Source organism: Odontesthes bonariensis, chromosome 13 (assembly GCF_027942865.1).
Source record: "Odontesthes bonariensis isolate fOdoBon6 chromosome 13, fOdoBon6.hap1, whole genome shotgun sequence".
NCBI classification, from domain to species: domain Eukaryota; kingdom Metazoa; phylum Chordata; class Actinopteri; order Atheriniformes; family Atherinopsidae; genus Odontesthes; species Odontesthes bonariensis.
In genome coordinates this window covers 6,426,038-6,450,714 of record NC_134518.1, presented here as the reverse complement: position 1 = coordinate 6,450,714, position 24,677 = coordinate 6,426,038, and the positions used below count along the sequence as shown (strand labels likewise).

The following is a 24,677-nucleotide window of genomic DNA, read 5'->3' as shown; positions in this document are numbered from 1 at the left end:
AGCTCGGACTCTTAGTCAGACTGGCTACAGTGCTGAAAAGAAACCTGGGATTATTCTTATTCTCTTCTATCAATGATGAATAATAAGCAGTTCTAGCTTTACGAAGGGCTTTCTTATACATTGTTAAACTATCTTTCCAGACTAACTGAGACTCTTCTAAATTAGAGGAACGCCACTGTCTCTCCAGCTTTCTTGCAGTCTGCTTTAAAGCACGCAATGTACATGTTAAAAGTTGCATTATAAATCTTTACAATCTTTAACACATAAACAAAGTCAAAATTTACTTTTTGTATGATACCTATTTCTCAAGAGATGGATGGATGGATGAATGGATCACAGTTTCCATGCTTTTTTCCAAGAAAACTGACATTGGTATAATTCGTAAATAAATAAATGAATAAATAAAACATACATGGAAGGAAAAATGAGGAATAGAGAGAAATAGAGAGGAAGAGAAACTGGAGGTGAGTTTGAGAGTTAAAAGTGACTGTTTTAAATGAGTTCCCACCTCTTTGTCTTTGAAGTTCTGTCCTGCTCTGTGACTCAGTAATTGGCCTCAGGCACAAGGGAGAAGAGGAAGATGATAACTTGTGTTTCAGTGACTGTGAATGAGGAGAGAGAGGTGAGAAAAATTCCAATGTAACACTAGCGCAATAAGGGACAATGGCATTAATGGACAAAAAGAAAGAAAAAAGGAACAGAAGGTACGGTGGTTATATACTTAACATGGAGCATGGATGGGAGCCTTTCCCCTTTCATAAATGAGGTCTAAAAAAATGTTCACGAGCTGCTTTGGTCCCTGCTGTCTACTGTGCAAAATCTCAGACCATTAGCCTGTTAAACACAGGCAAAACTATCACTGAAGATTGGCTTCCTGTTGAGTCTGAGCTGTACTAAAATTATTTCTCTGCCACCAGGGACACAGTTAACAAGCTCAGTGTTCCAAAACTCATGGTACCTGAGTGAGTACCCAAAAAAGCCCCGGAAAAAGTTCTAAGGACCCAAAGTTAATTTTTAGCCATGCTGCACAGTGGCGTCATCATGACTAATGTATTTCCTTATATAACACAGATTCACTGAATATAGCCTATCCTTCCTCTAGGGTCCACACAGAAAATAATTTGTGAATTTACTGAACATTTAGTGAACCACTGAAAACTAAGACTTTCATTTTCATGTAATTTTTTTTACATTTTATCGTCAACATTTGGTAGAACCATACACCTCACACAACTTTAAAAGTCATTTCTTTCTGACCTAAGAGAACAGAAGCTTTAATCAGTTTTGTTGATTATGCAGTCTGTAGATGTTTCAGTAATTCACAATATCTGACTCTGGAGGGAATTATTCCATTTAGTTAATGCATCTGTAAAATGACTGTAATGAGATTTTTGTCCAACACTTTGTGGAATCCAAATATACATTATTTATCTTCGAAGTTCATTTAGAAAAAAGCCCTGCTAAAGAGGCACGCATATCCTATGGAGATTTGTGTGTGTGTGAGTGAGAGAGAGAGAGTGTGTTTGTTGGCATGAGGATTAAAGTGGCAGAGTGGCTCCAGTGCTCAGTGTTTGTGTAGTTAACAGATGCATATCTTTTTTCGAGCAATGACTGATATTTCAGCACTTCATATGTACAACAGTTTATTGAAGTTTTGCCAATTCTTTCACAGTTTCCCACTTGGTTGGGGTTAAAACATTATGATAAGGACTAAAATACTTACTTTGTACTGTGCTGCCGCCTCATAGATGGATGCCATTTTTACATAGTGTATGCACTTCCTCTCATGACCACTAGAGTCCATCCATCCATTTTTTTTTTAATACACGCTTAAACCAACTGGTACACGCTGGACAGGTCGCCAGACAAACAACAACACACACACTCAAATTCACTCCAAGGGACAATTTAGAGACGCCAATTAACCTAACATGCACGTTTTTGGACGGTGGGAGGAAGCCGGAGTAGCCGGAGAGAACCCACACATACACAGGGAGAACATGCAAACTCCACACAGAAAGGCCCCAGCCGGGAATCAAACTCGGTACCCTCTTGCTGTGAGGTGACGGTGCTAACCATCACACCACTGTGTGACCCCCACCACTAGAGTCAACAAACATAAATGTACTAATATGTGTGAATGCTATTCATTATTCCAGTAACTCGCTACACTCACATTGTTGGTGTAGGTCAGGGATGTCCAAAGTCGGTCCTCGAGGGCCGCTGTCCTGCAGGTTTTATATGTTGCCCTGCTTCAACACACCTGATTCAGATTAAATGGATCTCTTCAACTGATTGTTAAGTCAGTCTAATCTGACATTTTCGCATACTTCTTGAGTACGATTTTAATTGCTCTGCGCGACCAGTGGTGATCAAGCACTACCAACATTACCTGGATTAATTCAGTTGGCTACTACGGAACAAACTGGAATATTACCGTTGGACTGGCTACCCTGGAACTACCGGCGGCAGATCCTAGTTTCTCTGACCAACATCGCTGTGGCTTTCTGGGCCTTCCATCGACAGTGCCGTCGCTGTATCCAGGTGGGACTGCCACTCGGTATCGCCCTGCAGTGCAACTAGTGGCTTAGCGCCTAGCCAAGCTAGCCAAGCTAGGTGCGCACCCGGCATGGCTCTCAGATACTCCGCAACAGAACTGATGAATCTCTGCTCCTCCACCCTGCCGAGCTGCCTAGATGTCTTAAAGTCTCTCCACATCCTGCGTCGTCCCAGATATGTCCACAGTGCCTCCCGACATAAGTTTGTGCATATGAATACAACTCCGACTGTCTCTAGAGTCCGATGCCATACTTCCTTGTCGCGACGTCATCAAAACAAACGTCACGCAGAGCTTGGCAACCTGCGTCCCCTGGCTTGTGCTCTCATACCTGGTCCTTCTGATATGTCCACTATAAAGACGGCAAACTTTATGCTCCTTAATACTCGCTCATTAAACAACAAGGCAGAATTAATCCATGACATAATCACTGACAGAAATCTCCAATTCATGTGTCTGACCGAGACATGGCAAAATCAGCAGGATTTTTTCTCTCTCAATCTGGCCACTCCCCCAGGCTATGTATACATCCAAAAGCCTCGCTCCGCGGACCGTGGTGGTGGGCTGGCTGTCATTTACAACTCAGACATTATGGTCAAAGAACTCCCCATAAACTCCAGCACCTTCGAATGCGTGCACTTTGTGATGACAGGGGCTGCACAGCTACAGGTTGTACTTGTGTACCGCCCTCCCAAAGCCAACAGTGGGTTTCTCTCTGAGTTCTCTGCGTTACTCACCACTGGCTGCCCCATGTCCCCATCCACCATCATTTTGGGTGATTTTAATATTCATGTGGACTCACATAGCTGCCCTTTTGCAACAGAGTTCTTATCCATCCTTGAGTGTTTAAACATCACACAGCATGTACATGGTCCCACACATGTTAAAGGCCACACTTTGGACTTAGTGTACTCTACTGGCATAATTCCCCTCAATCTCCAGTGCCTGGACCTAGCTGTCTCAGATCACCATGCCATCCTCTTTTCTGTACCTGAGCCTCCACCCAGACTGCGTGTGAATCGAACAATCACGTTCAGAAATATCAAGCGTGTATCCACACCTGCACTGTCGAGCATGTTGGCACTACATCTTGCCTCCCACCCCTCCAGCCACACTGTGGATGCCCTAACCGAGCACTACAACACAGCTCTCTCTCGCAGTCTGGATGCTGTAGCCCCCCTGAAGACTCGGTCTGTCACTTTCAGCCAGCCTGCACCTTGGTTCACTCCTGAGCTCCGCCTCCTGAAGGCAGCTGGGCGTCGGCTTGAAAGACTGTACAAAAAATCTGGACAAGTTGTACATCAAGAGGCTTACAAAGACCATGTGGGGAACTACAAAGAGGCTCTCTCCAGGGCAAAAACTCTGTATTACTCCACTCTCATCAGTAAACATCAGAATCAACCAAAGCAGCTTTTCTCCACTATAAACCGCCTCCTCCGCCCTCCAGATCCACCCCAACCATCGGACGCCGCTGAACTCTGCGGCAAGTTCCAAACTTTCTTTCAGCAGAAAGTGGACGACATTCACCTGCAGCCCTATGTCAGACAGGCGCTCCATGTCCACCTGCCTTTCACCTGGAGGACTGCAACTCAACCTCTTCTGCCCAGCCACATCAGTGCTCCCTCTCCTCATTTTCACCACTCAGTAACAACCAGGTCATGGACTTTGTGTCAAAAGCTAAAACCACCTCTAGCAAACTGGACCCCATGCCCACGGCACTGGTAAAGGCCTGCCTACCCACGCTTTGCCCTACCATGACTGACATCATTAATACCTCCCTTACATCTGGTGTGGTGCCCTCCAGTTTTAAAACGGCTGTGGTCATTCCCACCCTAAAAAAACCCAGCCTGGACCCTGATGATCCTGGAAATTACCGCCCTATCTCCAACCTACCCTTCCTCAGCAAGATTCTGGAAAGAGCAGTGGCTGCCCAACTACAAGACCACATGTCCCACCATGAACTCTATGAACCCCTCCAATCTGGCTTTCGACCTCACCACAGCACGGAGACGGCGCTCATTAAGATCATGAACGACCTCCTCATAGCTGCAGACAATGGCCTCATCAGCCTTCTCATCCTCCTAGACCTGTCTGCAGCTTTTGACACAGTCTCCCACACCATCCTGCTGCACCGTCTCCATGATCATTTAGGCCTCTCTGACTCCGCCCTCTCCTGGTTTCACTCCTACCTCTCCACTAGGACGCAATACATCGCTATCAAGGACCCCAGCTCCAGTCAACCATGGCGTGCCCCAAGGCTCAGTGCTTGGCCCCCTGCTGTTCACCATCTATATGCTACCTCTCGGCCAGATCATCCGCCAACATGGGCTCAGTTTTCATTGCTATGCTGACGACACCCAGCTCTACATTAGCACTACACCATCTGCCCATCTCCCTCCCCTATCACTAGTTCACTGTTTGAGAGACATTAAGACTTGGATGGCCACCAACTTACTCAAACTGAACAACAACAAGACAGAGCTCATGGTGGTGGCCTCTCCATCTCAGTCCAAGGAAGTTGAGGATGTCCTACTGAAAGTGGATGGCTGTACCATCAGGCCCTCCCAAGAAGTACGCAACTTGGGTGTTATCCTGGACTGTAACCTCTCACTCCAAGCTCATATCAGTAGCACCACCAAATCTGCCTTCTTCCATCTCAAAAACATCTGCAGACTCCGGCCCTCACTGTCAGACCCAGTTGCAGAGACTCTGATCCATGCCTTCATCACCTCCCGTCTGGACTACTGTAATGGTGTCCTCTATGGTCTTCCAAACAAAGCACTGGACAGACTACAGCGTGTCCAAAACTCGGCTGCCAGGATCCTCACCAACACAAAGCGGTGGCAACACATTACCCCCACACTGAAACACCTTCACTGGCTCCCAGTGAAGTCACGCATCACCTACAAAATCCTACTCCTCACATACAAATCCCTCCACACTCTTGCTCCCCAGTACCTCTCCGATCTCATCCAGCAACACTCCCAACCAAGGTCCCTGAGGTCCTCTGGCAAGAACCAGCTCGTCACTCCCCGCTCCAGACTACGGACCTTTGGAGACCGAGCCTTCTGTGTTGCTGCCCCCACCCTTTGGAACAGTCTACCTCTCCATATCCGCCAAGCTCCCACACTGGAAACGTTTAAAAAGCACATCAAATCCCACTTATTCACTGAGGCCTATGGTCCTTAATCACCTTGGCCCCATCCCCATTTCTATTTCCTCCCCTCTTCTTTCCTCTATTCCCTAGCCCCATCTCCTTTTTGTAAAGGGACCTTGGGTTACTTGAAAGGCGCTATATAAAACCAAGTCATTATTATTATTATTATTGTTATTATGGGTCAGAGAACTGGGAGCAGGAATCACACTCTGGGAAGTGAAAAGGGTGGTAAGGACAACTATAGATTACACAAGACTCGAGGAAAGTGTCTAGGCATGATTACCACTGAAAATGGTTTCACGATCTGGCAAAGACTGGTGCTCCTGCTGCTCCTTAAGAAGGAGTCTTGATGACTGTAGATGAAGGACAGCTGTGGCAGCAGGCAGCAACCAGACTCCGCCCCGGTGTTCTGTGAAGCCTGCTCAGCCCAACCTACAACTCAGAACACAGAACAGCTCCACAGCCAAACCAGATGATGACACTTACGGCCATTCAGAGTCGGATTAAATCTTTTTGTCTACAGACTGTACAAAGACTTTTGTACGATCAGAAAGCATTGCTTATTCTGTACTGCTTCGGAAGATTAAAAACCTAACCTATGACAGACATATTTTTTTTCCAGGGCTTAAGTTGCAAGATAGACTTGTAACTCACATCCTGGTTTTAATAGTCTATTCTCTGTACACGGAGGACTGTGCTAAAGATGAGCTGTAACTGTTTCCAAGTTCAGTCATGTTTGCGAGGAGCCATCATGTCATAACCCATTCTTAAAGCGCAGGATGCTTCACTCTGCTGCTCTACAGAGAGTCTTTGCATCAGCTGGACTGATTAAGATGGCCGAATACATTTGTGTGGTCATCTATTGCTATCCCAGATCTTAAGGTTATGTTTAACTCAATGTACAGGTATTTTCAAAAAGGATAGGAGATACAGATACAGTTAAGCAGCACATGGTATCTTATTTTATATTGAGTGGAGATAAAATTGTAATGAAATGGAGGTTTGCATAAATGTGATGCTTTTAGAAACTATAGGTTGTGTAGAGTATCCAGTTACCACCTCAAAGTATGAAAAGTGTTTTTTTTTTTTTTTTACATTGCTTCAAACTGTCAGGTATATGTGTGTTTTTATCTGTTATCTGTGGTTTAGGGCTCAGCCTTGTAGCGCGAATGTCTTGAGAAATGTTTCATTGCTTCCAACAGAGCTGCTGGAAATCTTTACCAGTATCAAACCACCTACTTCACCATATCAAAAGACAGCCTTGGCTACCAGTCCAAGTGACTCGTAAGAAAAATACTGTATGAGGTCTTAACATTCTTCATGTAAAAAGGACCCTAGATTAACATCAGCAATTATATTTGCAATATGTTTACCCACCTGTAAAAAAGATTTTAACTGTAGATGAAGAGAATGAAAGGGGGTAAAAAAGCATCCCAAAAGCTTAAGCTGTGACTTTGCTCAATATTCTAGTGTCATAGAACTAATTTCCATTCATGGAGGAGAATTGATAAATCAGTAGGTGGCGCTTCAATGTGAGTTGATTTATTATCTGAAAATCTAACCCACTCCAGAGCTGAAAATCTAATCTGCTCTGGAGCAGTTTGTCAGGACAATTTGTTTTGGACTGTTGCAAGAATAGATATAATGTTTATTTGGATAAAGCAAGCATATATGCCTGCTCCTATGTTGATAAAAGTATCAAAATAGGCTTTTAAGATGCATTTAGAAGGTATATTAAACATCTTGAGATAACTATAGACAATCACACAATTAATAATGATTGTACAAATATATATGTAGGAAATATACATATATATATAATATATATATAGATATATATATATCTATATAGATATAAATATTCAGGGTCAATAAAGTAATTATCTATCTATCTGTGTTGCTACATATAATTGCATGCATGGTGGGTGCTAAACGTGTCCAAGAGCTGATTACCTTTCATTGATGATTCTGTCAGTCGAACCCCAAAATATGAACTCCGACAGTAAAAATGACCGACGAGCCTGGAAAAACACAGCTGCCTGCCATCTCTTACATCTTGGCAAACGTAATTCTCAGTGCGCTGTCCTACATGCCATTCAACTAATGACTCATAGTGCCTTTTAAACCTTAACAGAAAAAAAAGGCTTTAACACAAAAATCCCATTATGCCAGTTTATCAAATCAGTTCAAGCAACAGCACAGCCTTAAAGCTCCACGCATATGACATCTGATTAAACAGTCGCATTGTTTGGTGGTGGTTTATGCGCCGAGAGATTACCAGAATAAATTTGTCTTGAAGCACCAGGCGCCTGCTGCTGAACGTCGGGCTTTTGAAATGTTGAATACAGAAAATGGTTTTGAAAATAACAGGCTAATTGCTGAAAAGTGTGTGGATCTACCAAGACTCAAGAGGGTTGTGAGAAATAAAGTAATGCATTATTGGCAAAAAACGGCCAAGCAAAGCTGCCCCCAATGGTGAATCAATCCCCGATTTAATTTGTCTTTTTAAATGATGCTATGGGTTGATATCAGCTTCTGCAGCCATAAATTATTGTGGAGATTTTGTGGATTTATGCTGACAAGCGACCTGTTTCAGCATTTTGAACATTCTATTAGCATTCATTCATTTTTCAAAGCGGTGTTTGTCTCTGTGTCCTAGGGAGAAGATTAAGAAAAACAGATAAAAATAGAGGAAACTAAGAGAGGACAATGAAAAAAAAAAATTAAAAGGTTGAGGCCAGGTCATAGAAGCTTGTTGGCAAAGTGTTGAAAGGTCGCTCTCATCCAAGCTGATGATAGAGGAGCACAGAGGGTGAGAGCAGGGTGCTTTGTTCCACATTCACACCAGATGACAGACGACCCAGGAGGAGCAAAGGCGACAACAATCTGCTGTCAAGTCAGGAGATATCCACATAAACGCATAAAAAGAAAATTTTCCATATCTACCCATGCGTCATATGCTGTGTTTATAAAGATTATATATATACATATTTATGGTGTGGATAAACAGGCATTATAAAAAAATGACATGTTGTCTGATGAATCAAAATAAATGATATCTGGAGATAATAGATGTAGTAATGCCAGGTTACAAAGGTGTGAGAACATCTGTCAGATTCCTGAAAGCTAACCATTTACAAAACACTTTCCAGGGTGGAAATGTTTAGAAAGTCAGTATTTGTTGTTCTATTCTTTATGACATGAGGCAATTTCTTCTGTATAGCAGGTGGTGGAATTCTGTAGCAACGAAATGGCAACCAGCCATAAAACGCATAAAAAAAAGGAGATTAGAACGAAAGCACCTGTTTGTTTGGCATGCTTCTGAGAATGCTTCAATAAAGTGATTGTGTTTTCATGCGCACAGGGATTGTCTTTTAAAAAAAGTGTTGTGTGAGCAGGATCTTTTTTAACTAAATATCCATGTAGGCCTGAATGTGGATTTGGCATTAAGTGAGTTTTTATGACAGTAAATGCTTTCACATGCACTAAGGATGCAATCCCTATAATAGATTTAGAATTTTAGTTCATAGGTTGAAGTGGCCATGAATCAAACCATTCACCATATCAGTTTAAACATGGAGGATGTCATGCCATGGCCTGACATCTATGGCTGCTTCTGGATTTGGCACCAAATCACAGAGATGTTATTCTGCTTGACTGTGATTCCTTAAAGCCTGTGTAAACTCTGTGTTTACAGTGTAAACTCATCCATCATGATATAGAACCTAAACACATCACAAAATGACTTCTGTTTTCATCTGAGGCAGAACATGGAATGTCATAGATGAGCCAAGTCAGTCAACAGAGATAAACTATTGTGTGTTTTACATGGTGATAAAAAAGGCAGATTTGCTAAACTAAGAAAATTTGTGTTGTCAAAATAAAAATAAAAACAATGCTGTGGGAAGTGTGTACTTCTGACAATGAAGTTCTGGAACTCCTGATCTACCAACACATACTCAACCGATGCATTTCAATAATGACCAAACGTGCCGCCTGGTGAATTGCATTACATACACTTTTAGCTTGTTTGATTTATCAGGATAATTCCCTCTGGAAATGTGTGCTCTAAAAGAGAAATTCCTAGATAAACTTTGGTGAAAATACAGTAAAGGAGAGCAGATAAAATTTGTTCGCTCTTTCTTGCCGCTTGGTACAAACTAACGCCTATTGTCGCATATATGCTACAAACCGTTTGACTCAATCAACCAGCTGAAGCCTGATTTATGGTCGGAAACCAGGTCGTCTGGGTGTGTGTCGCAGTTAACGCAGACATGCCCCCGCCCCCTACGCAGACACTCTGGTGCACCTCCTCAAAATTGTAACTCACCGCAGACAGTGCCGCAGACATCGCCGCAGGGAGGAGAGAAAGGAGGCCTCTGATTGGTCAACTCTACATCCGCTCTACACTATGCGTATTTCCGGTTTGCTAACCGGCTGACGCTAACCGTGCTAACCGTGACGATTCTTATATCTCTCTGCCAGCTCCAGTAGTAGCAATATTTCTTCTATTTCTAGATCGATCAGCTGCATCTCAATCAAAGTGCGCATTCGTCCAGTCGCCATTGTTGTTGAATGACCTCCGTAACCATAACACCCACAATCCTAGCTTGTTCGTGATTGTCCCTCTTGCGTTGTGGCGTGGGATTAACATAGCGCAGACAGCGCTTCAAGGCATAAATCAAAAATAACTGCGTCGTGTCTGCGACAAGCTCACTGCGACACACTGCTGCGAAGTATACACGAGCTTTGAGATAGCATCTCCCCCAATGCCAGTTAGTCCATATTCACTACGAACCTAGGAATCTTTATATAAATAAATATGTAAAAAAAAAAGGGTGAATAAAAAAACATGTTTTTTTTCACTGTTATATTACCGTGTTGTTGTTATCATGAAGGCTAGCCGCAAATTCAACATGGCAGACTCACCAGGTGTTGGCAATCGCTCATCAACCTCCAGGTGTTGGCAATCGCTCATCAACCATTCAGATCCACATATAAGGCGCTCCTGCATGGGGCTTTACCGGTTCATCGGCAAGCTGCATGCATTAGCTCTCGCTTGTTGGTCAACCCCACAGGATTATCATGCCTGACTCGGATTCTGACGCCGCTCAGAGGCCTCCGAGCAGTCATTCTGGCATTTCCAAACCTGCTTTACCCGCTCCCTTTCGTCGGAGCGCCCGGCTCGCTCCTCTCTCTGCTGCCGGCTCTTCAGCATCTGTTCTCCGGTCCAAGAGCATCCGCCCAGCCGATGGCCTCGGCTCCGATCAGTTCGCTTCTTTGGCAGAGCTTCTCCAAACCGGCGATTCATCCACTCCTTCCCCACCCACAGCTGGTAAGGTCCAAGAAGCGATCTCCGGCTAAGCGAAGCCGAGGCCGTCCCTGCCCTGCGGTTCCTCCGCTCCAGCTGCGGGGCCCACCTCAGCCGCGAGCCGCTCGGATTATTCCGCCCCGGTTGGTTGTCCGCTGGCTTCGACTTCTGCCCTTCTTCCCCCCTCCTCGCTTCCCGATCTGTCTTCAGCTCTGCCTCCCCTGGACGCCCAGCAGCTCACGGCAGCTCTCATCTCCTCCATGGATATATTGCAACAATCCATCGCAGCTCTCTCCACACACCTCCTGCCCGCCGCACAGCCCCCCTCCGACTTCTTCGGTGCAGCCGAATCAACAGGCTTCTCAACTTCTCCAGGGTGCGTTTTCCCTCACCGAAGCTCGCCCCGGCTCATCACAGGGTAAGATGCGGGACTCTGTCTCCGTTGTTTTAACATGCCTCACCTGGTCTCCCTGTTTGCTTCCTCATGCTAGGCCGTCGGCCACAGTAGCGCCCTCTGTCCCTCCATTCCGTTAAGCCGGCCCCCTCCGCTCCCGCAGCTGATCACCGTACAGGTAACAGCCCGGCTAGCTCAGTCGGTAGAGCACGAGACTGGTAATCTCAGGGTCGTGGTTTCGAGCCCTACGTTGGGCGTAGCAGTATAATCAACAGATGTTTGCACTTAAGTCAAAGTTCAGCTCTGTTACCAGCATCCGCAGTGGTGCCTCTTTGAATGATCACAAAAAATGATGTCTTGCTAACAAGGACCATTTATTTCTTAGTCTAACGAAATGATGTTGCAGCCCAAAGCCAGCCAAGAAATGACCAAAGTGTTGGGTAAGGCGTTAACATATGATCAGCATGTAAAGATGTTGGTGACACCATGTTTCATAAGTGTTGCAGCTCAACTATGATAGATATTAACTTGTAATGATATTGACTAAATCAGACCAGGAAGAGAAAAGATGACCGGAATATCGATAACGATGGAACTGACTATGATGTTGACTCTGATGTGAAAACAGTTGTGTGCGTATTAAGTGAGAAATGCAGGCGTATTTTCTCTTGCTGTCTGGAAGGCAGAACTTTACAATTGGAGGAAATGTCTTATTACCTCAAACGGTCTTCACATTGCATTTCCCACAAGGGAAGTCAGGGCTGTGCTGTGACACAATACATTTGGTATGCGGATATGTTGTAGACCACATAAAGAGTCCTTCAGCGTGGCAACATGTACACAGCTACACCACTGCATTCAAATGTATAGAGGAGCTCCTCGAACAGCTAGCTGCGATTGTGAGTGCAGCCTTGAGATGAAATGGCTGTCACTGGGGCTGCTGTTGGCGTTGTTAGGATTATGGCGGCAGCACATTTGTTTTAGTGTTCATGACATGCAACAGCTTGATGCAAAGCGACGGCTGCTGCAATGCAGCATTACAGCTGCCGTGTTCTGGAGCAGCATAAACTGTTACAGCTGGACATAACCACAGCAGTAGTCATCACAGCGAGAGACTGCGCTCACATACCTGCCCTGCTCTGCTGTACCCTGCTCTGCTGTGCTCTGCTCTGGTCTCCAGTGCTCTGCTCTGCCCTGCTCTGCTCTGCTGTGCTCTCCCGTGCTTTGCTGTACCCTGCTCTGCTCTGCTGTGCCCTGCTCGGCTGTGCTCTGCAGTGCCCTGCTGTGCCCGGTTCTGCGCTGTGTGCTCTGCTCTGCTGAGCCCTGCTCTGCTCTGCCCTGCTGTGCTCTGCTGTACCCTGCTCTGTCCGGCTCTGCTCTGCAGTGCCCGGCTCTGCTCTGTTCTCCCGTGCTCTGCTGTGCCCGGTTCTGCGCTGTGTGCCCAGCTCTGCTCTGCAGTGCCCTGCTGTACCCTGCGGTGCCCTGCTCCGCTGTGCTCTGCTGTGCCCGGCTCTGCTCTGTTCTCCCGTGCCCTGCTCTGCTGTGCCCGGTTCTGCGCTGTGTGCTCTGCTCTGCAGTGCTCTGCAGTGCCCTGCTCTGCAGTGCCCTGCTCTGCTGTAGCCGGCTCTGCTCTGTTCTCCCGTGCCCTGCTCTGCTGTGCCCGGTTCTGCGCTGTGTGCCCTGCAGTGCTCTGCTCAGCTATGCTCCTTGGCACTGCCTCACGTCCTGCTGCTGCCCCGTTAGACAGGGCTTTAATCTTTACTGCTGGCAGCTGCTCGAATGTTGTGACGCTTCTGCCTCTTGCACAAGGCCACACTGATCTGCGGGACATTTGCAGACTATCGTGCCGCATGATAGATTTTGTTATTAGTTGTTTTTAAACCGACGCCACCGTATTCTCAATCAGCCGCTCCCAAGGCAGTGTGACAGCAGTCATCTCTCATTGTGTCTGGGCGCACCTCACACAGCTACTTTCGTCCCGGATCAATGAAATATTGTTTTTAAAAGATTTTAGCCACTCGGAGCTACTCCGGACATTAGTTTCGGATTGGGGCAGCTACCTCCGCAGCCGTCCAGGGTGTTCCTGAGGCATCTCTCCAACAGCTCGGTCGCTGGTCTTCGGCAGCCTACTCCTCCTGCATCCGTCCAGACCTTCAATCCGTGCTCGCTGCTCAGCGCTCACTCAGCTTATAGGTAAGCTCTCGCAACTACTGGTGGTGGAGTCCTTCAGCTCTAATTGTCGCTTCTCTCTGGCAGCACTATCTCTTTGGCAGAAAAAGGGGGCTTTCGATCTCTATGGCAAATCAAGTGAGCTCACTCTCCCCGTTCTCGCACTTCCCCTGCAGCCCAGGCGGGCTCACTGTTCCTGCCGCAGCCCAGGCGGGCTCACTGTTCCTGCCGCAGCCCAGGCGGGCTCACTGTTCCTGCCGCAGCCCAGGCGGGCTCACTGTTCCTGCCGCAGCCCAGGCGGGCTCACTGTTCCTGCCGCAGCCCAGGCGGGCTCACTCTCTCTTTCTCTCTGTCCACAGGCAGCCCAGGCGGGCTCAATCTGCTGCAGCCAGGCGGGCTCACTCTCACGTTCTCTCTCCTCAGGCAGCCCAGGCGGGCTCAATCTCACGTTCTCTCTCTCCGCAGGCAGCCCAGGTGGGCTCAATCCACGGCAGCCAGGCGGGCTCAATCTCACGTTCGCTCTCTCCGCAGGCAGCCCAGGCGGGCTCAATCTGCTGCAGCCCAGGCGGGCTCAATCTGCTGCAGCCCAGGCGGGCTCAATCTGCTGCAGCCAGGCGGGCTCACTCTCACGTTCTCTCTCCTCAGGCAGCCCAGGCGGGCTTAATCTCACGTTCTCTCTCTCCGCAGGCAGCCCAGGTGGGCTCAATCCACGGCAGCCAGGCGGGCTCACTCTTACGTTCTCTCTCCTCAGGCAGCCCAGGCGGGCTCAGTCTGCTGCAGCCCAGGCGGGTTTAATCTCCCTTTCTCTTTCTCCTCAGGCAGCCCAGGCGGGCTCAATCTGCTGCAGCCCAGGCGGGCTCAATCTGCTGCAGCCCAGGCGGGCTCAATCTGCTGCAGCCCAGGCGGACTCAATCTGCTGCAGCCCAGGCGGGCTCAATCTGCTGCAGCCCAGGCAGGCTCAATCTGCTGCAGCCCAGGCGGGCTCAATCTGCTGCAGCCAGGCGGGCTCACTCTCACGTTCTCTCTCCTCAGGCAGCCCAGGCGGGCTCAATCTCACGTTCTCTCTCTCCGCAGGCAGCCCAGGTGGGCTCAATCCACGGCAGCCAGGCGGGCTCACTCTTACGTTCTCTCTCCTCAGGCAGCCCAGGCGGGCTCAGTCTGCTGCAGCCCAGGCGGGTTTAATCTCCCTTTCTCTTTCTCCTCAGGCAGCCCAGGCGGGCTCAATCTGCTGCAGCCCAGGCGGGCTCAATCTGCTGCAGCCCAGGCGGGCTCAATCTGCTGCAGCCCAGGCGGGCTCAATCTGCTGCAGCCAGGCGGGCTCACTCTCACGTTCTCTCTCCTCAGGCAGCCCAGGCGGGCTCAATCTCACGTTCTCTCTCTCCGCAGGCAGCCCAGGTGGGCTCAATCCACGGCAGCCAGGCGGGCTCACTCTTACGTTCTCTCTCCTCAGGCAGCCCAGGCGGGCTCAGTCTGCTGCAGCCCAGGCGGGTTTAATCTCCCTTTCTCTTTCTCCTCAGGCAGCCCAGGCGGGCTCAATCTGCTGCAGCCCAGGCGGGCTCACTCTCACGTTCTGTCTCCTCAGGCAGCCCAGGTGGGCTCAATCCACGGCAGCCAGGCGGGCTCACTCTTACGTTCTCTCTCCTCAGGCAGCCCAGGCGGGCTCAGTCTGCTGCAGCCCAGGCGGGTTTAATCTCCCTTTCTCTTTCTCCTCAGGCAGCCCAGGCGGGCTCAATCTGCTGCAGCCCAGGCGGGCTCACTCTCACGTTCTGTCTCCTCAGGCAGCCCAGGTGGGCTCAATCCACGGCAGCCAGGCGGGCTCACTCTTACGTTCTCTCTCCTCAGGCAGCCCAGGCGGGCTCAGTCTGCTGCAGCCCAGGCGGGTTTAATCTCCCTTTCTCTTTCTCCTCAGGCAGCCCTGGCGGGCTCAAATCTACTGCAGCCCTGGCGGGCTCAATCTACTGCAGCCAGGCGGGCTCACTCTTACATTCTCTCTCTCTCCGCAGGCAGCCCAGGCGGGCTCAATCTGCTGCAGCCCAGGCGGGCTCACTCTCACGTTCGCTCTCCGCAGGCAGCCCAGGTGGGCTCAATCCACGGCAGCCAGGCGGGCTCACTCTTACGTTCTCTCTCTCCTCAGGCAGCCCAGGCGGGCTCAGAATACCGCAGCCCAGGCGGGCTCAGAATACCGCAGCCAGGCGGGCTCACTCTCTCGTTCTTTCTCTCCTCAGGCAGCCCAGGTGGGCTCTCTTCTTTTTTGGAGGGTGGGCAACTCTTCTCACAGGCTCCTTCCTCACCTTGCAGCCAGTCCCTCACCAGCTCGGCCCCGGCTCAGTTTTTGGGGGGAAGATATTCAGCATCTATCTCCCTATGCCGGACTTGCAAGCTCACAGCGGTTCAGCTTGCATGTCCTCCGCCGGGGCCCGAGCGCCAAAGAAATATTGACAATAAACCTTGCAATTGTCTCCTATCTCTCCGTCTGAGTCTCTCCAGGTTGAAATGAAGGCTAGCCGCAAATTCAACATGGCAGACTCACCAGGTGTTGGCAATCGCTCATCAACCTCCAGGTGTTGGCAATCGCTCATCAACCATTCAGATCCACATATAAGGCGCTCCTGCATGGGGCTTTACCGGTTCATCGGCAAGCTGCATCCCACCACCTCCCCATCTCCACCCGCTGTCTCAAGTCTCGAGATCTCCTTCCTTTTATGACTCCGCCACCAGGTTCGGGTCCCAAGGGGGAAGATATTCAGCATCTATCTCCCTATGCCGGACTTGCAAGCTCACAGCGGTTCAGCTTGCATGTCCTCCGCCGGGGCCCGAGCGCCAAAGAAATATTGACAATAAACCTTGCAATTGTATCCTATCTCTCCGTCTGAGTCTCTCCAGGTTGAAATGAAGGCTAGCCGCAAATTCAACATGGCAGACTCACCAGGTGTTGGCAATCGCTCATCAACCTCCAGGTGTTGGCAATCGCTCATCAACCATTCAGATCCACATATAAGGCGCTCCTGCATGGGGCTTTACCGGTTCATCGGCAAGCTGCATCCCACCACCTCCCCATCTCCACCCGCTGTCTCAAGTCTCGAGATCTCCTTCCTTTTATGACTCCGCCACCAGGTTCGGGTCCCAAGGGGGAAGATATTCAGCATCTATCTCCCTATGCCGGACTTGCAAGCTCACAGCGGTTCAGCTTGCATGTCCTCCGCCGGGGCCCGAGCGCCAAAGAAATATTGACAATAAACCTTGCAATTGTCTCCTATCTCTCCGTCTGAGTCTCTCCAGGTTGAATTATTATTGACCATTATGCCTGTTGTCGCAAATTTGCAACATACCAAAATTTCTATTTATTTTTTGTGCAAAAGTGAAATTAATAATCTCAGCATTATTTACCATCTACTTAAAGGCTAAAACACACACAAAACTTTTTTTTATATACAGCTATACAAATTCAGCTGTATATTAAGGCGTTAAGGGGTTAAAGAAGAGTGAGCATCGCTCCTTAGACTGAAGACAGAGAGGTGATGAAGGCTAACAGTCCACATTAATTAATCACTTTTCCAGTCTTGTTGACCGATTAAAGTGCTTTACAGTTAAATCTACATTCACATGTATAAAATACTTTTTATTCTGCACATAGGATGTGTATACTGCACTAGAATAGAGAGCATTTTCTATCCACACCGATTAACACATTAGGTGCAATTTGGTATCACGTCAAAGGACATCTTTATATATGGAGATGAGGAGCAGGGAATTGAACTATCAAACTTCCCCATGGAAAACAGCTGCTCAAGCTCCCGATCCAAACAGCAGAAGGAAGCTTTTTTGAGGTTCTCAATGGCAACTTTAGAAGATTTCAGGGGAAAGACTCAATTTAGACTCGATTCTAACTTTGTAAAATATAACACCAAAAATTGAATAACCGCATCTGAGAAAAAAATACCCTGCATTAAAACAGAAAATATGTTAACATGATGAAACGACAAGCAGAGAGCCAGAGAAGATGCGACTTCTTGAGAGCAAGCTGCAGTCCTTCTCTCTACGCAGTAAGAAGAGAACAGTTCATAACACCTGACAGCTGAACATCTGGCACATTTCATCTGGGAGAGCTGAATCATATAGTAGCCTTTTTTCCCCAACACTGCTTCAACTTGTTTTCACTTTCTTCAACAGCAAGAAATTCCCTTGTCTTCCTTTGTTTGGTTCCTTGTCTCCTCATTTGTAACCTTACTCTGCTGAGCCATTTTCCTCTCTGCATCACTCCTCGAGGTCAGCATGACGTGTTGTCTTCTTGTCTCCCATCTGCCCTCAGTCCCCTCCTCCCTACTCCACCTCTAACAATGTTGTTCACCCTGTTATGTCCCTTTTCCTACCAAGTACAGCTATGTGTGTGTTTGCAAAAGTGTGTGTGTCTTATGTGATTAAAGAAGGTGTCATTCTTGTCACAGTGTGCCTCCACTGCCTGCTGTCACCTGTCTACCTCTAATGGATGGTGTTTGTAAGTGTGTATGTGTGTGTATGTGTGTTTGTGAGTGATTTAGGTAAGGAAAAGTGACTTAGTTGTGCTTTGGCATGGATGTGTGTTTTTGTATGTGTTGGTGTGTGTGTGTGAAAGAGAGACAGTAATGAGAGGACCGAGACAGTCAGATTCTGTACAGTGTAAAAAAACAAGTATCCATTTTGTGGGCTCAGTGGAAGACATTGCATCTGAAAAAACTCTGAAGCAACACATTGAGATTTGAAGCCTAGAAAGAAACAATTACAGTCAATAAAATGTACAAAGAGAAAGAGGGAGGAAAAACAAAATCTCCAGACATTATAGACAGTAAAAAGAAAAATAACTGAAAAGCCCAGAGTTCCAAGCTATCTCTTATTCACTTTAAACTAATGATATGCAGAGTATAAGGATGCAGTTGGGAAAGAAAAGATAAAGACATAGCAATATCAAAGACATGCACTCCAGTCAGAGCTCAAACATTTTTCTCATGCTTCATTCCGGTCCTGTTCTCTCTGCATTATTATATTACTGTCCCTGAGCCTGCATGTTTTATCAAAACCAGAACTTTTCATCAGATTCCAATTATGCATTACCATGACCGTTACAACTGTGCCTTATTTTTTCATCTTTTTTAGATCCAGGCAACATCTGTCACTGAAATCCTGTTATCTAGAATTCACAATCAGGTGGCTTCACAATGAAGATGTGATGGCCCTCCATCTCATTATAATTCAAGCCTCTGAAGGGTATATTTTTTCTTCTCTTAGTATTATTTTCTGACTATGGCATCGCCTGATCTGAATTCATCGCTAAGTAGTTGCGAGAGTTACATCTGTTTTCTTATTTGCAAATCCACAAACTTTACAAAAACCATGTAATACCACTCGCTCACAGGGTGAACTAATTGTTCAGAACCTCGGTTCAATTCAGTTAAACCGCCACCGGCTGATTCTTGAAATGTAACAACTGAATCGTACCTATCTGAACACAGCCCTGTCCACTTTTTTGTCTGGTTTTCGCTCGTCACATGATTTCCTTCAAACGCACATAACCATTTGTCTTCCATAGTCGACTTTAATAGAATGTAAAATTGTGATGACTTTGAACATTCCATCATCAAGGCTGCATGATATCATGGACAGGAGACATCTGTGTGCCCGAGCGACATGGCCGATGGTACTGAATTAAAAAACAGACACGACTCTGTCCTAGAAATAACTGCACTGAGGAACACTTCTGGAAATTATAGTCTTCTCTTGGTGAAAGCTTATTTAAAATGGACTGAGGCAAAGTAGAAAACTGTTCTGTGGTCAGAGGAACTGAAATTCTTTTTTTGGAAATGAGGGATGCCATCGGAGAGAAGGAAGTAGCATGAGACGACATTAGTGAGAAATCTGTAAAATGATCTGCAGGATCTTTGGTTGGTAGCACTGTAGCCAAAGGGAAGATGAAAAAGTTCACTTCAATAGTGCTGTGTATGGAAGTCATCAGAGACAAGAACAGAATTACCTAACAACCATGGTAAGGTGCATCTGCTTGGCCTTTATTTAATCTAGAGCCCTCTTTTGTCTTGTTTTTTTCTTACAACAAGTAGCCACCTGGAGCTGCTGTATTTAAGAGACTTTATACAGTGTAAACAAGCACAACAAAATTGTCAGACCCGGACTTTAAAGAGGACTCAGGTGCAGAGTATCCAATAAGGCAGACTTTATTTATATCTCCAACCTCCAACACTGAGTGATAAAATAACAAGTTATGAAAATGTATTCTATATATTTTATAAAACTTTATAAAGAAATAATCTAATAAACAAAAACCTCTGAATAAAGGAGAAAATAACCATATAAGAAAAGAGGAAAACACAACGGAAACTCACTCTGTTAAGATGAGGGCTTATAACTAAGAACTATAAATTCAAAATCACTCCCTAAGGAGGAAAAACAACTTAGTACTAGAAACAAACAAACTAAATGCACTCCTAAAAACTGGAGGCTCTACAATCTCTATGAAACGTTATCTATAACAAAAAAATCACTTAAAACGGAGGCTATCAAAATGGCTATGAAACTTGAGACTAATTTATGAAAATTACAACCAAAAATTCACTCGTAAGGAGAAAAAAGAATTGTGGCTTAAGACTCTTGAACAAGCAAGGCAAGGACAACTATGACTGTGGTGGCAGGCTTGGGTGATCCACAGAACGAAACACTCAGGCACAAGACAATGGGAGACGCAGACTATAATCAGAATCAGAATGCCTTTATTGTCATTATACATGGTACAACAAAATTTAAAGCCACCAAAAACAGTGCAAAGAGAGTGCGAATATAAAAAATATATAAGTAATGTAAAAAAGGGAAGGGTGTAAGATGCACAGTTTTTTATTACGGTAATGAAATAAATAAAATAAAATATGGTGTTAGTAGATTCAAGTATGTGGATATATTGCACACAACAGTGTTTGGCCTTAGTTTTTGAATATTGCACATGAATAGGGGTTGTCCAAAGGGAAGATCGGTGTGTGTCAGAATTTAGACTGGTTATGGCTTTAGGGAAAAAGCTGTTTTTGAATCTGCTTGTCCTAAGACGCATGAGGGCAATGGGAAACAGGTGGACACAATCAGGAATCAGGGAAGACACTCCAACGGGTGACACATGAGGAAAGGCAAGTGACCTGAAACAAGAGGAGAGTTACTTTTCAAAATAAAACAGGAAATGACAAGACATGGAGACAGGACAAAAACCCAACTTGACCTCACTGCGTGACAGAAATTGGGGCACAGTTCTCCCCCCGGTGCCATGTCAGATAAATAATAAAAAAACTAAATAAGGCATGCTCTCATCAAAAAAGGAAACACGATATATACAAATTAAAGTACGACAGACAGGGCTATAAACAGAGACGTGTGGCATATTATAAATCTGAGCAATGCACATATATACAATGTGAGAAATTAGAAAAGTATTGCACATATATTTATTGCACCTGGTCCGTGGTTGAAACGACCCATAATAGTGTCACATATTTGCATTTAACTTGTAAAAACTGTCAGTCTGTGTGTCTGTGTTTTAAGAACCCTGAAACGTCTGCCAGAGGGCAGCAGCTGAAACACCCGGAATGCTGCGTGCCCTCCTGAGACAGCAGGTGCTGTAGAGGTCTTTGAGGGAGGGGAGAGGATGGCCAATGATCTTCTGGGCGGTGTTAAAGGGGAACTCCGGGGCATTTGAAGCGCAATCCCATTGCTAGAGGTTGTCAAATACTGACAGTAGGACACAGACAGGTGCAAATCGGCGCTCCCTGTGCGGCGATTGCGCTGTTTGCGCAGCCTGTCATGCTAGCCAAATACGTGGTGGCTAAGGGGCAAGTGCTAAACCTTCCACGTAAAACAACAACTTGCACACTGCAGAAACGTCACACCACTTTATAAACCATCCGACAATAAAGTCACAAGCCTTACCATCAAAACCATATGCATGGTTCTCACATTACTGGCATGGGGACGTTACAAAACAACTTTATAAACAGCATGTCACTTACCGGTTGTCGGTATGCTCGCGCGTGTGAAAGCCCAAAAGAGTCAATGGACGATACTCCCATATACAAAACAATTATCTTCTCTAGAAAAACTGCGTTCAAGTATTTAAAACATTACAACAATACATGCCCAGTAATATTGAAATATTTCCTGTCCTCCAGATAGGACTTGAACCAGTTTAAAGCACGACCAGAGATTCCCACCCAGTCTTCTAACCTCTGTAATAAGATCGCATGGTCAACTGGGTCAAACTAAGACTGAGACTCTGCCTGCATCTGTGTTCAGGCGGATGTCATTTGTCACCTTGATCAGGGCTGTGATGAAGACTTTCAGCTTTGCATGTTAGACAAACAACCTGCTAGCGCCCATAAAATGTGTAGCCCTATAAGATTAAACTACAAGAATGCAGAGGAAATTAAGTTAATCCCTTCAGCATGCTTCACTGGATCCGTTAATGACCATGGTTTGGAAACAGTTGTCTTCGCAAAATGTAAGGATTACTTTTTTTTCAGATTGCATAGTCATATTGTCTGTTCACCAATCTTCCACTAATATCCTCAATAAAAATCTAATTTTTTTTTTTTTTTTTTACTATTGAGTATCAACAAATTTTGATAAGAACTCAGATAATTATATTACTCAATTAATCATAAAAAAAAATAAATAAATAAATAAATAAAATAAATCAATAAACTGGTCCTGTGCCAGTAACTCATTTTTAATGTGAACAATTACAGGACATTTGAGCTTTTCTTGATATTTTAAAAAGTCTAATGTGTATAAAATCCATCCATCCATTTTCTATACCTGCCTAATCCGTCGGGGCTGGAGCCTATCTCAGCAGTCATCGGGTGAGAGGCGGGGTAATCCTGGACAGGTCGCAAGTCCATCACAGGGCCACACAGGGACAAACGAGACAAACAGCCACACACACGCTCACACTCACTCCTAAGGACAATTTCTTTAGAGACACCAATTAACCTAACATGCATGTTTTTGGACAGTGGGAGGAAGCTGGAGGACCCAGAGAGAACCCACGCATACACAGGGAGAACATGCAAACTCCATACAGAAAGGCCCCAGCTGGGAGTTGAACCTGGAACCCTCTTTCTGTGAGGCCACGGTGCTAACCTGTGTATAAAATGTAACCTATAATAGAATAAAATTTAACTTGTTGGATTAATTGCCGCTGCACGGTGGTGTGATGGTTAGCGCCACGTCAGACTGTGAATGCAGCATCATCATAGCTTAAACTTGACAGAGATACAGAGGGCGGAGGCTGGGTGCTAGTTTCTGAACCAATCTCTGAGTGTTGTTTTTTTTTTTTTTTTTGATGGACTGGTAGTGACTTCAATTCAATTTAATTCACTTTATATATATATAGAGCCAAATACAACAAATCTCATCTCAAGGCACTTAAATAATATAGTCCAATTCAAGACAATTGGAGTTCAGTTCATTGTAATCCCAATCCAATGAAATCCAATTAATTAATTAAAAAATAATCCAATTCATTCAAATAGATTCAATTCAAAAACAAATTCCTATCTAAGGACACCAACAGATTGCACCAAAACTTCTCTTCAGTCCAATCTCCTGTCTTCAGACACCCCGATGCGCTGTATGCTTTCAAAGTCACGCCCAGGGACTCTCATTTTTAGTTTCATGTTTTAGGTTATGTTTTTGTGTTCAGTTCATGTCTTGGTTTTGAGTTTTTAGTTTTGCCATTGTTTTTCCCCCCACTTCCCTCACTCAGGTAATTAGTTAATTCCCCTCACCTGTCCATTGTCTCCAGCTGCTCTCACTCTCCTCCATCCTCACCCATACCTGACATTCAAGCACGGAAATGTTTATTTTTTATTGATTCATAATATGTCAGCTTTATATAGAAGGTGTCAAACAAAAGAAAAAAGGTTGACACTCCATAAGGTTAAAATTGGCATTCTATTTATTATTTTTTGGGGGCTTTTTATGCCTTAAATGGATATGAAAGTTCAGAGAGACAGGAAGCAGAGAGAGGGGGAACGACATGTAGCACAGGGCTGTCCGATGTGGGACTTAAACTGGAGCCAGCTGCAGCGAGGACTATAGCCTCTTGTACATGGGGCGCCTGCTCAACCCACTACGCCACGGACCACCCCAATATTAGCATTTTATTGACAGCACTGATGTGTACAACATCAATAAAAATGTCAGCTGTAATTCCTCACAGACAAATGTAGCTTACAACCATCTTAATCAAAGATCTTAGAAGGAGAATGTTTCTTGTCTGCTTCAGAAAGCCAAATCCGTCCTTGTATTTGAACATTGAATTGAACTCAAACCGACAGCCCAACTGCACAGATGTCTACTGTCGCTCATTACAGTCCAAACACCTGTCTGAAAAGATTTTTTATAATCCATGTTACACCATCTCCAAACATTTCCACATTTTTTCATCATGTCCTAATTCAACACTAATTACAAACCTTTTCTATTGAATCTTTTCATCATGGAGGACATGTCACTGAACCCCTAATCCCCACTTGACTTTACACTGCTGTGAGCGGCCAATGCAAATCCATTTCGAAAGAAACTTTTTCAACACTTAGAGTCACACTGCAGTCTTTGATGTTAAGCTTTATTTTTGTCTATTTCATCATTCGATGCCGGTTATTGCAGCTTTTAACAACCATCTTTTAATGTATTCAAATCACCTCTTGACAGTGGAGCATCTCTTATTATTCACTGTCTGTAGTTCTGGGAAGCTCTCTTTCTCTCTTTGTACTTCGTAGAATATTCAGACTGGCGAGCTGATGTGCCCCCCCCCTCATTAACTCCACATTTTGATCATACCCTCTTTATACATTAAACATTAACATTCATAATAATCCCAATATGCATTTGTGTGTTTATGCACATGTTAAGTAAGTGAATTGCACACAGATGCAATACTTATGCAGTAATGTTGTTCCCATAAGAAAGTTGTTTTTGTGTGCGCGTGCTTTAATTAATTACATTGTCCACAATATCCTGGTCGATTTTCTGTGTCTATACTATCACATATTACAAATGCAGG

The 24,677-nt window shown here is 45.6% G+C and overlaps 1 non-coding gene across 1 annotated transcript; it reads left to right on the top strand.

Moving 5' to 3' along the window:
• The first annotated feature begins 11,603 nt into the window (after positions 1–11,603).
• trnat-ggu (transfer RNA threonine (anticodon GGU)) lies at positions 11,604–11,676 on the top strand. The gene has a single exon. It is a non-coding gene; the product is annotated as a tRNA-Thr (tRNA).
• The last annotated feature ends 13,001 nt before the right edge of the window (positions 11,677–24,677 follow it).